Genomic DNA, 11,246 nt, shown 5'->3' with positions numbered 1-11,246 from the left:
TTCCAAAAGAAGAGGCATTCAGAGTTACAAGCTCGTGGAACCATTATTGAAGGTTTTGAGAGGACTAGGGGCACGCCTAATTCTAGAGAACAAAGATGAATTCCTGAATTCTTATGGAAACCTCTTAGGAATTCTAAATACCGAAGTTAACACCACGACAGTGAACACTCTTGTGCAATTCTATGATCCTCCGCTGAGATATTTTATCTTTCAGGACTATCAGTTAGCACCTACTTTGGAGGAATACTCTAAAATTTTGGGTATTGGGATTAAGAACCAAGTTCCTTATGTCTGCACCAAAGAGCTCCCTAAGTCTCATGTTCTTGCTGAAGACCTCCACCTAGATAAGAAGGAAGTAGAGTTGAATCTGAAACTTAAGGGTATCCATGGATTTACCTCAAAGTTTGTGGTGGATAAGGCTATTAATTTTGCCGATGCTGAAAGCTGGACAACTTTCAATGTTGTTCTAGCTTTACTTCTCTATGGGATCGTATTGTTTCCAAATATGGAAGACTTTATGGACTTGGTTGCTATCCATATTTTCTTGACTCAGAATCTTATTCCTATTATTCTTGTTGATACTTACTACTCCATTCACGTAAAGACTCAGACGAAGAAATGAACAATCGTATGTTGTATCCCTTTTCTATATATATGGTTTATTTCGCATCTACCCAGTAAAAGCCCTTTCATTGAGAATAAGACAATCTGAAGTGGTCTCAAAGGATCATGTACTTGAATGCTGAAGATATTTCCTGGTACTCTAGAGTCTTCGATAATGACAAACTCATCCTCAATTATGGTGACTTCCCTAATGTACTTCCTTTTAGTACCAAAGGTGGTATCAACTACAACCCGAGATTTTTACTACGTCTGGGATACCCTATGGTGGACAAACCTGATTTCAAGAGTGTGGAAGGTTTTGTTTTATACGATGGGGTCGACAATCCATTGTCACTCAAGAAGATTATCAAGGATCGGGGAGAGATATGTCCTCAAGGAAGAACAAAAATGGGTAAGAAGAACTGCATAGCCAGAGAAGCTTATACCAGATGGGTGAATGATAGGGTTAAAGAAATATTGATGCCATTTCCATTAGAGCAATCTATGAGCATTACGCCTCCTGAATTCACCGTTAATCCTATCTCTGAAGTTGACGAGCTGAAGGGATTTATCAAGGCATTAGAGAACAAGAATCTAGATCTCAAATTTAATCTTGGTAAGGTTTCATTGGGGATGGAGAACTTAAGATTAAATCTAAACCAGAAGAGGGATATAACAATTCAAGCAGACAACGAGATTCAAGCTGAGTTGTATAAGAGAAGAAAAGTAGGCGAAGCATTGAAGGGAACTTGTGCTAGTCTATCATCTAAGAAGAAGCAACTAGCAGAAACTCAATATCAAGCTTGCAAATTGGAGCTTAACTATAAGGAGAAAATCAAGAAACTTCAGGACCAACTGGAAGCTTACAAGAAAGGGCTGAAAAATGAACAAAACTGTGTCAAACAGCTAGAGGTTACTCTTCATCAATGCCTGAATGAGTTAGACGAGAGGTTTGAAGAGATTTGTGGGTTGAAGGATCAAGCACAAAAAGATATGGAGAATTCCAATCTATTCAAGCTAGAGAATGATCATTGGGAGAGGCACAATAAACATCTTAAAAGGCTCCTAGACCAGAAGGATACATTTTTGAGAGATCTTTTAGATGGACCTGATCACACTTTATTGCACAACCTTTCTAAGGATGCACAATAATGGAGGGAAAGGCATGCGCGCTTGACCCAGTTTGCTGAACATGCCATTGAAGACCTGCCAGAACTGTTAAAGAAAGCCTTTACTGTAGTGTTTCTGCATAATGTTCCGTGGGATGTATTTCATTTCATATATGTTTAGAGAGTGGTATTTGATAGGGTTAAAAGTGAACTTATTATAGCCCTTCGGGCAGATTCTTAATTTGTACTTGTACTCCACTTTATAATATTGAATAAAAGAGTTTCTTTATTATTTGACTTCATATATTATCTCTGCCCTATTTCTTTATGATTAATAATGTTAATAAACAAAACTCAAGGATTCCCTGGTACTTTTTCTATATAAAAATAAATAATAAAAATGAAAAAATATGCATATGTCAAAACTCTTTTTGCATGCATTCATGCATCCATATATTCACTTGCTTCGGCCTCCAGAAAACAAAATGTTTATCTTCTCAAGGAAACTCTTACTGTCAAGGAAACTCTTTCCCAGTTCTAGGGCAAAATGGATCTTATTTATGGAAATATGGAGACTATAATGGAGTATCTCCATACTTAGAGGGCTTCTACCTCTTCCAACCCTGCTACTGCTATCGTCACCAATGATATCGTGGTGACCACCTTTGCTGCTGATGTTATAGGCACCATCGAGACTCCCGTCGAGACTGTGGTACTAACTATTATGAATTAACCTATATTCCTATCTGCTTCTAACAGGCTTGCTGCTGCCTACCCATGGTGGATGCCCCCGAATTTTGCTTCACAATTTGCTAATGGAGGTGCTTTTATCCCTAATCAAGCTCTTGCCGCCCCTATTGCTGCTGGGAATTCTTCTTTCTCGCGGGGTATGCCCATGGTTCAAACTCCTGAGACGATTAATGTTTCCAACCCTAAGAACATCCAAGGTTAGGTTCATGCTGAAACTCTTGACGACGATGCTAAATATCGAGGCACGCACCTCCACTTCCAGATTCCTTCTCAGGTAGCTCAGCCTGTGAAGCCGAATCTATACAAGTTGCTCAGTTTTCCTATCCTGGGGCAACTTCTCTATCAAAGTTGCCTTATGCACCTGTCAACCCTGCACTTCAGTATGTGTAATCTAGGACACCTCAGGCTCATAATGCTCAAACTGGAGGGTAGTTCCCTCAAGTAATGAATGGTGCTCCCCAGATAGTGCCTCCTGGTTTTTCTTTCCCGCTGCAAATGACTAGATCAAAAATAATATGATTTGGGATGCTAAACATAAAGTATAAACTAAATGGCATAAAGTAAAAGAGCATAAAGTAAATGACGTGGAAATAAAAGTTAATACAAGTAAAATCTTAGTAAATGAGGTTAGAAATTATAATGAAGGATGGTTTGATCATTTTTTGGAGAACACTCAACTATTCACCCACAAGAATGAAAATATGAACCTATACATCATTTATGAGAAGGCCTCCAACTTGGATGAATTTAATAAGTATGCCACTAGCTCTCACAAATGAAATTAGAGGTATGTTAAGCAATTGTAACTGAAATTATGTAGAAGTCACGACTATTTGAGGCTGGTCAATAATAATGTTTGTGTTAATACATTCTAGAGAAATCATATGTAAATCGTTCTCCTAAAGTCACGCCACACAAAAAAGAAAAGAGTGAATGATCAAGAACAAAGGCTAAGACGATAGTCCATTACTTCAATCCACACTTCATGACACTTAGGACAAACTTATGCATTAATACAAAGTACCTTAAATGATCCATGTTCACTTAGAAGGTAGATTTGAAATGATCAAAGTTTATCAAGTACCAATCCACACAACAAGAATAAGATGAACACAAGCTATCCAATTGATCAAAGGCAAAAGAAAGAGACGAAGAAAAGGAGGCAAGATAAGTCACACCCAAATTGGATCAAAAATTTGATCAAGTCATCATCAAAATCAATCATCTATTTTGGTGGATTAGGGTTTTCACCCCATCAACACCCAAGATCTAATAAGTTTGATGAGACTTAAAGTCCAGACCATCATGATCCAAGGTCAACAAAAGTTCATAAGGTCACACAAATATAAAATGCAATTAAATGGAATAAAATGCACAAAAAGTATTTTTTAAATGAATTTTAAAATAAAATTAAAATGAAAAATCCATAAAGTCCTTCAAATCCCCAAATAAATGGCCAAGAAAATTATGGGAGATTGGAAATAAAATAAGAGGCATATAATAGTTTTTCTAGAATTTAAAAAAGCAGAAAAGTATTTTTAAATCAATTAAAACAAATTAGAAAAGAGAAATTTCATAAAAAATGGAAAATCAGTGAAATAAAATGTGAAAAAAAAGATGAAGATAAATAAAAGAGAATTTTAGAAATTATTTTGAGATTTTGTAGATAAACATGAAATTACTATGAATTTTAAAAGAAAACGGAATTAAAAATAATAAAAGAAAAAGAATTAAAATCAGAAGAAAAAAAAACATGCAGCGTTGGATAACGCCTCATTAATTAACGTGGCAGATCCAACACTCCACATGTTAGGATCCAATTCAAATCCAACCAATCAGAGCATTTCGTTCCGCCAACGTGTCTGCCCAAACTTAGAAAACCTGAAAAAACTCTGGTCGTCTTCTCCGGTAAGCTCTCACCGGAGCTTCGTCGTTTGGTAAATTCAGAACACGAGACCACCAGAATTGTGATCCTCTTCTCATCCTGAATTCAACCTCATTTTCCAAATTCATTTATCTAAATCTAGGAAAGGGAATTTTAGATAAGTTTCGGAATCAAGCAAGCCACAAAAAATAAAATTAAACGATGAACACGATCATTCAACACTAGATAAGTTAGGGGAAAGCATCAGGGAGTGAAAGACTACGTTGTGGTAAGTTGTTTGAGTTCAAATGATGCTCAGAACTACCTTATCCATATGGTGATCAGAAGTTGATGAAGCTCTATCTAGTTAGAGCACTTCAGTCAGTCTCAGAGCTTGGGAATTTTTGCAAACGTTTCAGAGGATGCCGAAGATGCTAATGGAATCAAGAAATTGGATTGAAATAAGCTGAAACTCAAAACATGATAGTTGAATTTTCTTGAAAAAATTCAAGTTGCAGCAGGGATTTCTTGGTTCTCAAAAGCTCGGAAATGAATGCAATAGGTTCCTCTATTTATAGGGAATGTGTTTGGATCAAAATACGTGTGAAATGATGTAGAATTCGTGCAAAACGAATTTGATCAGAATGTGAGAAAACTGTGACTTGAGAGCTTGTAGATAAGGCTATTAATTTTGTCGATGCTGAAAGCTGGACGACATTCAATGATATTCTAGCTTTACTTCTCTATGGGAGCATATTGTTTCCAAATATGGAAGACTTTGTGGACTTGGCTGCTATCCATATTTTCCTGACTCAGAATCTTGTTCCAATTATTCTTGTTGATACTTACTACTCCATTCACGCAAGGACTCAGAAGAAGAAAGGAACCATCATATGTTGTATCCCTTTGTTGTATATATGGTTTATTTCGCATCTACCCCGTACAGGCCCTTTCATTGAGAATAAGACAATCTGAAGTGGTCTCAAAGGATCATGTACTTGAATGCTGAAGATATTTCCTGGTACTCTAGAGTCTTTGATAATGTCAAACTCATCCTCAATTATGGTGACTTCCCTAATGTACCTCTTCTTGGTACCAAAGGTGGAATCAACTACAACCCGAGATTGGCACTACGTCTGGGATACCCTATGGTAGACAAACCTGATTTCAAGAGGGTGGAAAGTTTTGTTTTATACGATGGGGTCGACAATCCATTGTCACTCAATAAGATTATCAAGGCTTGGGGAGAGATGTGTCCTAAAGGAAGAGCAGAAATGGGTAAGAAGAATTGCATATCCAGGGAAGCTTATACCAGATGGGTGAAGGATAGGGTTAAAGAAATATTAATGCCATTTCCATTAGTTCTATCTATGAGCATTAGGCCACCTAAATTCACCGTTAATCCTATCTCTGAAGCTGACGATCTGAAGGGAAATATCAAGGCATTAGAGAATGAGAATGAAGATCTCAAATTTAGTCTTGGTATGGTTTCATTGGAGAAGGAGAACTTGAGATTAAATCTTAACTAGAAGAGGGATATAGCAATTCAAGCGGACAACGAGATTCAAGCTGAGTTGTACAAGAGAAGAAAAGTAGGCAAAGCATTGAAGGGAACATGTGCTAGTCTATCATCTAAGAAGAAGCAACTAGCAGAAAATCAATATCAAGCCTGCAAATTGGAGCTTAACTATAAGGAGAAGAGCAAGAAACTTCAAGACCAACTGGAAGCTTGCAAGAAAGGGTTGAAAAATGACAAAAACTGTGTCAAACAGCTAGAGGTTACTCTTCATCAACGCCAGAATGAGTTAGACCTGAGGTTTGAAGAGATTCGTGGGTTGAAGGATCAAGCACACAAAGATATGGAGAATTCCAATCTACTCAAGATAAAGAATGATCATTGGTAGAGGCACAGTGGACAACTTCAAAGGCTCCTAGACCAAAAGGATACATTTTTGAGAGATCTTTTAGATGGACCTGGTCACACTTCATTACACAACCTTCTTAAGGACGCACAATATTGGAGGGAAAGGCATGCACGCCTGACCCAGTTTGCTGAACATGCCATTGAAGACCTGCCAGAACTGTTAAAGGAAGCCTTTACTGTAGTGTTTTTGCATAATGTTATGTGGGATGTATTTCATTTCATATCTGTTTATAAAGTGGTTTTTGATAGGGTTAAAATTGAGCTTATTATAGCCCTTCGGGCAGATTCTTGATTTGTACTTGTACTCCACTTTCTAATATTGAATAAAAGAGTTTCTTTGTTATTTGACTTCATATATTATCTCTGCACTATTGCTTTATGATTAATAATGTTAATAAACAAAACTCAAGGATTGCCTGGTACTTTTTCTTTATAAAAATAAATAATAAAATTGAAAAAATATGCATATGTCAAAACTCTTTTTGCATACATTCATGCATCCACACATTCACTTGCTTCGGCCTCCAGAAAACAAAATGTTTATCTTCTCGTCTTTCCATAGCAATTACGAAGACTCGTCACCGCTACTTTACCTGAGCTAACAAGTCCAAACTCATATATGAATACAAGTTCGACAACAGTACTGTCAAGGAAACTCTTTCCCTGTTCTAGGGAAAAATGGATCTTATTTAGGGAAATATGGATACCATCATGGAGTATCTCCATACTTAGAGCTTCTACCTCTTCCAACCCTGCTACTGCTATCGTCACCAATGTTATAATGGTGACCACCTTTGTTCTTGATGTTGTGGGCACCATCGAGACTCCCGTAGAGACTGCGGTACCAACTATTGTGAATCAACCTATTTTCCCATCTGCTTCAACAGGCTTGCTGCTGCCTGCCCGTGGGGTATGCCCCCGAATTTTGCTTCACAATTTGCTAATGGATGTGCTTTTATCCCTTATCAAGCTCTTACTGCCCCTATTGCTGTTGGGAATTCTTCTTTATCGTGGGGTGTGCCCATGGTTCAAACTCCTGAGACGGTTAATGTTTCCAACCCGAAGAACATCCAAGGTTAGGTTCATGCTGAAACTCTTGACGACGATGCTAAATACCGAGGCACGCACCTCCACTTCCAGATTCCTTCTCAGGTAGTTAATTTTGTGAACCTGAATCAATACCAAGTTGCTCAGTGTGGCTATCCTGGAGAAACTTCTGTATCAAAGTTGCCTTACACATCTGTCAACCTTGCACTTTAGTATGTGTAGTGTGGGGCACCTCAAGCCCATAATGCTCAAACTGGAGGGTAGTTCCCTCAAGTAATGAATGTTACTCCACAGATAGTGCCTTCTGGTTTTTCTTACCCGCTGCAAATGACAAGATCACAAATAATCTGATATGGGATGCTAAACATTAAGTATAAAGTAAATGGCATAAAGTAAAAGAGCATAAAGTAAATGACATGGAAATAAAAGTTAATACACATAAAATCTTAGTAAATGGGGTTAGAAATTATAATGAAGGATGGTTTGATCATTTTTTGGAGAACACTCAACTATTCACCCACAAGAATGAAAATATGAACCTATACATCATTTATGAGAAGGCCTCCAACTTGGATGAAATCAACAAGTATGTCACTAGCTCTCACAAATGAAAAGGGAGCAATATTTTCACACATTACCATGAGGAGTAGGAGACTTGCAATCTCACTTATAAAAATGCCTTTTGATTTTGGGACAAATTTAGAGGTATGTTAAGCAATTGTAATTGGAATTATGTAGAAGTCACAATTATTTGATGCTGGTCAATAATAATATTTATGTTAATACATGCTAGAGAAATGATATGTAAATCATTCTCCTAAAGTCATGCCACACAAAAAAGAAAATTGTGAATGATCAAGCACAAAGGCTAAGAGGATGGTCCATTACTTCAATCCACACTTCATGACACTTAGGACAAACTTATGCATTAATACAAAGTACCTTAAATGATCCATGTTCACTTAGAAAGTAGATTTGAAATGATCAAAGTTCATCAAGTACCAATCCACACAACAAGAACAAGATGGACACAAGCCACCCAATTGATCAAAGGCAAAAGAAAGAGACGAAGAAGAAGGAGGCAAGTTAAGTCACACCCAAATTGGATCAAAAAATTGAGAAAGTCATCATCAAAATCAATTATCTATTTTGGTGGATTAGGGTTTTCACCCCATCAACACCTAAAATCCATTGAGTTTGATGAGACTTAAAGTCCAAACCATCATGATCCAAGGCCAACAAAAGTTTATAAGGTCACACAAATATAAATTGCAATTAAATGAAATAACATGCACCAAAAGTATTTTTTAAATGAATTTAAAATATAATAAAAATGAAAAATCCATAAAGTCCTCCAAATCACCAAATAAATGGCCAAGAAAATTATGGGAGCTCGGAAATAAAATAAGAGGCATATAATAATTTTTATAAAATTTAAAAATGCAGAAAAATATTTTTAAACCACTTAAAATAAATGAGAAAACAGAAATTTCATAAAAAAATGGAAAATCAGTGAAATAAAATATGAAAAAAAAATCAGATGAAGATAAATAAAAGAGAATTTTAGAAATTATTTTGGAATTTTTTGGATAAAAAATGAAATTACTATGAATTTCAAAATAAAAATCAATTAAAAATAATAAAAGAAAAATAATTAAAATCAGAAGAAAAAAAACATGCAGCGTTGGATAACGCCTTATTTAATTGATGTGGCAGATCCAACACTCCACATGTTAGGATCCATTTCAAATCCAACCAATTAGAATATTTCGTTCCTCCAACGTGTCTGGCCAAACATAGAAAACCTGAAAAAACTCCGGTCGTCTTCTCCGGTGAGCTCTCACTGGAGCTTCGTCGTTTGGTAAATTTAGAACACGAGACCACTACCATTGTGATCCTCATCTCATCCCGAATTCAACCTCATTCTCCAAATTCATTTATCTAATTCGAGCAAAAGGAATTTCAGAGACGTTTCAGAAGAAAGCAAGCCACGAAAAATAAAATTAAATGATGAACATGATCAATCAACACCAGATAAGTTAGGGGAAAGCATCAAGGAGTGAAAGACTACATTGTGGTAATTTGTTTGAGTTTAAATGATGCTCAGAACTACCTTATCCATATGGTGATCAGAAGTTGATGAAGCTCTATCTAGTTAGAGCACTTCAGACAGTCTTAGAGCTTGGGAATTGTTGCAAAAGTTTCAGAGGATGCCGAAGATGCTAATGAAATCAAGAAATTGGATTGAAAAAAGCTTAAACTCAAAACATGATAGTTGAATTTTCTTGAAAAAATTCAAGTTACAGTAGGGATTTCTTGGCTCTCAAAAGCTTGGAAATTAATGCAATAGCTTCCTCTATTTATTTGGAGAGCGTTTGGATCCAAATACGTGTGAAATGATACAGAGTTCGTGCAAAACGAATTTGATCAGAATGTGATAAAAGTGTGACTTGAAACATATTAAAACTCAGCCAAAAGATGTGTTTTAAGGGTCAATTATCTTCTAGAGACTTGTTTGAACATGTTTAGGTACAAAAACCATGCTAATTTGGCTTGGAATTGAGATTAGTGAAGCTCAAAATTTGGCAATGGTAATTTCTTCAGTTACAAGTAACCATGTTCAACCCAATGGGGCATCCTACTCAGGAGACTTTTTGATCCCATTATTTTTGAAATGTATTAACATCATGGCAAAGATTATAATGTGCCAAGAAAGGTTGTATTTGGATGCTTGAGCACAAAGTTATGTCATGTTGAAGTTGGCATGAAAAATTGATCATATAACTTAGAAAAATTTGAGTACTTCATGGCTGAAAATGACCTGTAATGTTCAAATGAAATCCATGGTTTTCAAAGCAAACTTGTAGAGGAAATCACAAATGACATCGTGCAAAATGAATCAGCCTCATATTTCACTAAAGTTATGATCTTTCAAAGTGAATCAGCCTCAAAATGAATCTTGCAAAGTTATGATCTTTCAGAGTTGAGAAAGAGTCACTTGAAATAGGTCAAATTTCACTAAATCCACAAATGACCTATAATGTCTCCAAACTTTTGATGATACTCCAAGCATAATTGGCTCTTTTAATGTAAATAGAAGTTTTAGGGTATGTTGAGAAGAGTCATATGCAAAAATAAGCATTCAAAAATGTCGAGAATTGAAGGAGTTGTGATCCTTGGAACCTTGATTTCAAATGTTGAATTTTTGGTCAAACCACTTGGAACAAGCTTTTATACTTGGACTTTTATTGCATTTCAAAGCACATGGGTGATCATATGAACTCAAAATAAGGTGTCCTTAATTTCCTCTTTATTAAATTGCTCAAAGCTTGAAGTTTCTTGTTGAAGAAGGCATGGAAATAAACACATGAACCTTTGACTTTCCTTGAGAAGTAAGCCACAAAATTTTGAGATTCTCTTGATTGAAAATCCCTATCTTGCCACATAAACTTAAGGAAAATAAAAACATATTTTTTCTATTTTTATTAGTGTTTAGATAAGCAATTAGTCATATAAACACAAAGGTAAGACAAACCAACAAATAGGTGTTTGGTGATCCCTGCAAGAAGCAAACCCAAAAATGGATAGGGGGAGGGACCAAGATGGGACCTTGTTTGTGTGCAAGGATGCCAATGGTATGTGGGATCTTAGAGTTAAAATTAGGGTATGACACCAGCGTGTGCAAGTTCTTTATTTTATTTTTCATTCGACTTATTTTATTTATTTATTTTCCCATTTTATTTCCACTTTGATTTATTTTTTTACCTTCATTTATTTTATTATTATGAATAAATGTTGAACATGGACCCCTATTATTTTTGTCTCTAGAATTTATTGGTGTCTTGTTTCATTTCATTTGGACAATTATTTATAGACTTATGGAGTCTTGAACTTATGGGCTAAGGAAATCCACCTTGGTCATGATTTGTTTGATTTAAGGTTGATTAAA

Source organism: Lathyrus oleraceus, chromosome 3 (assembly GCF_024323335.1).
Source record: "Lathyrus oleraceus cultivar Zhongwan6 chromosome 3, CAAS_Psat_ZW6_1.0, whole genome shotgun sequence".
Classification (NCBI taxonomy): domain Eukaryota; kingdom Viridiplantae; phylum Streptophyta; class Magnoliopsida; order Fabales; family Fabaceae; genus Lathyrus; species Lathyrus oleraceus.
This window is presented reverse-complemented; position numbering follows the sequence as displayed.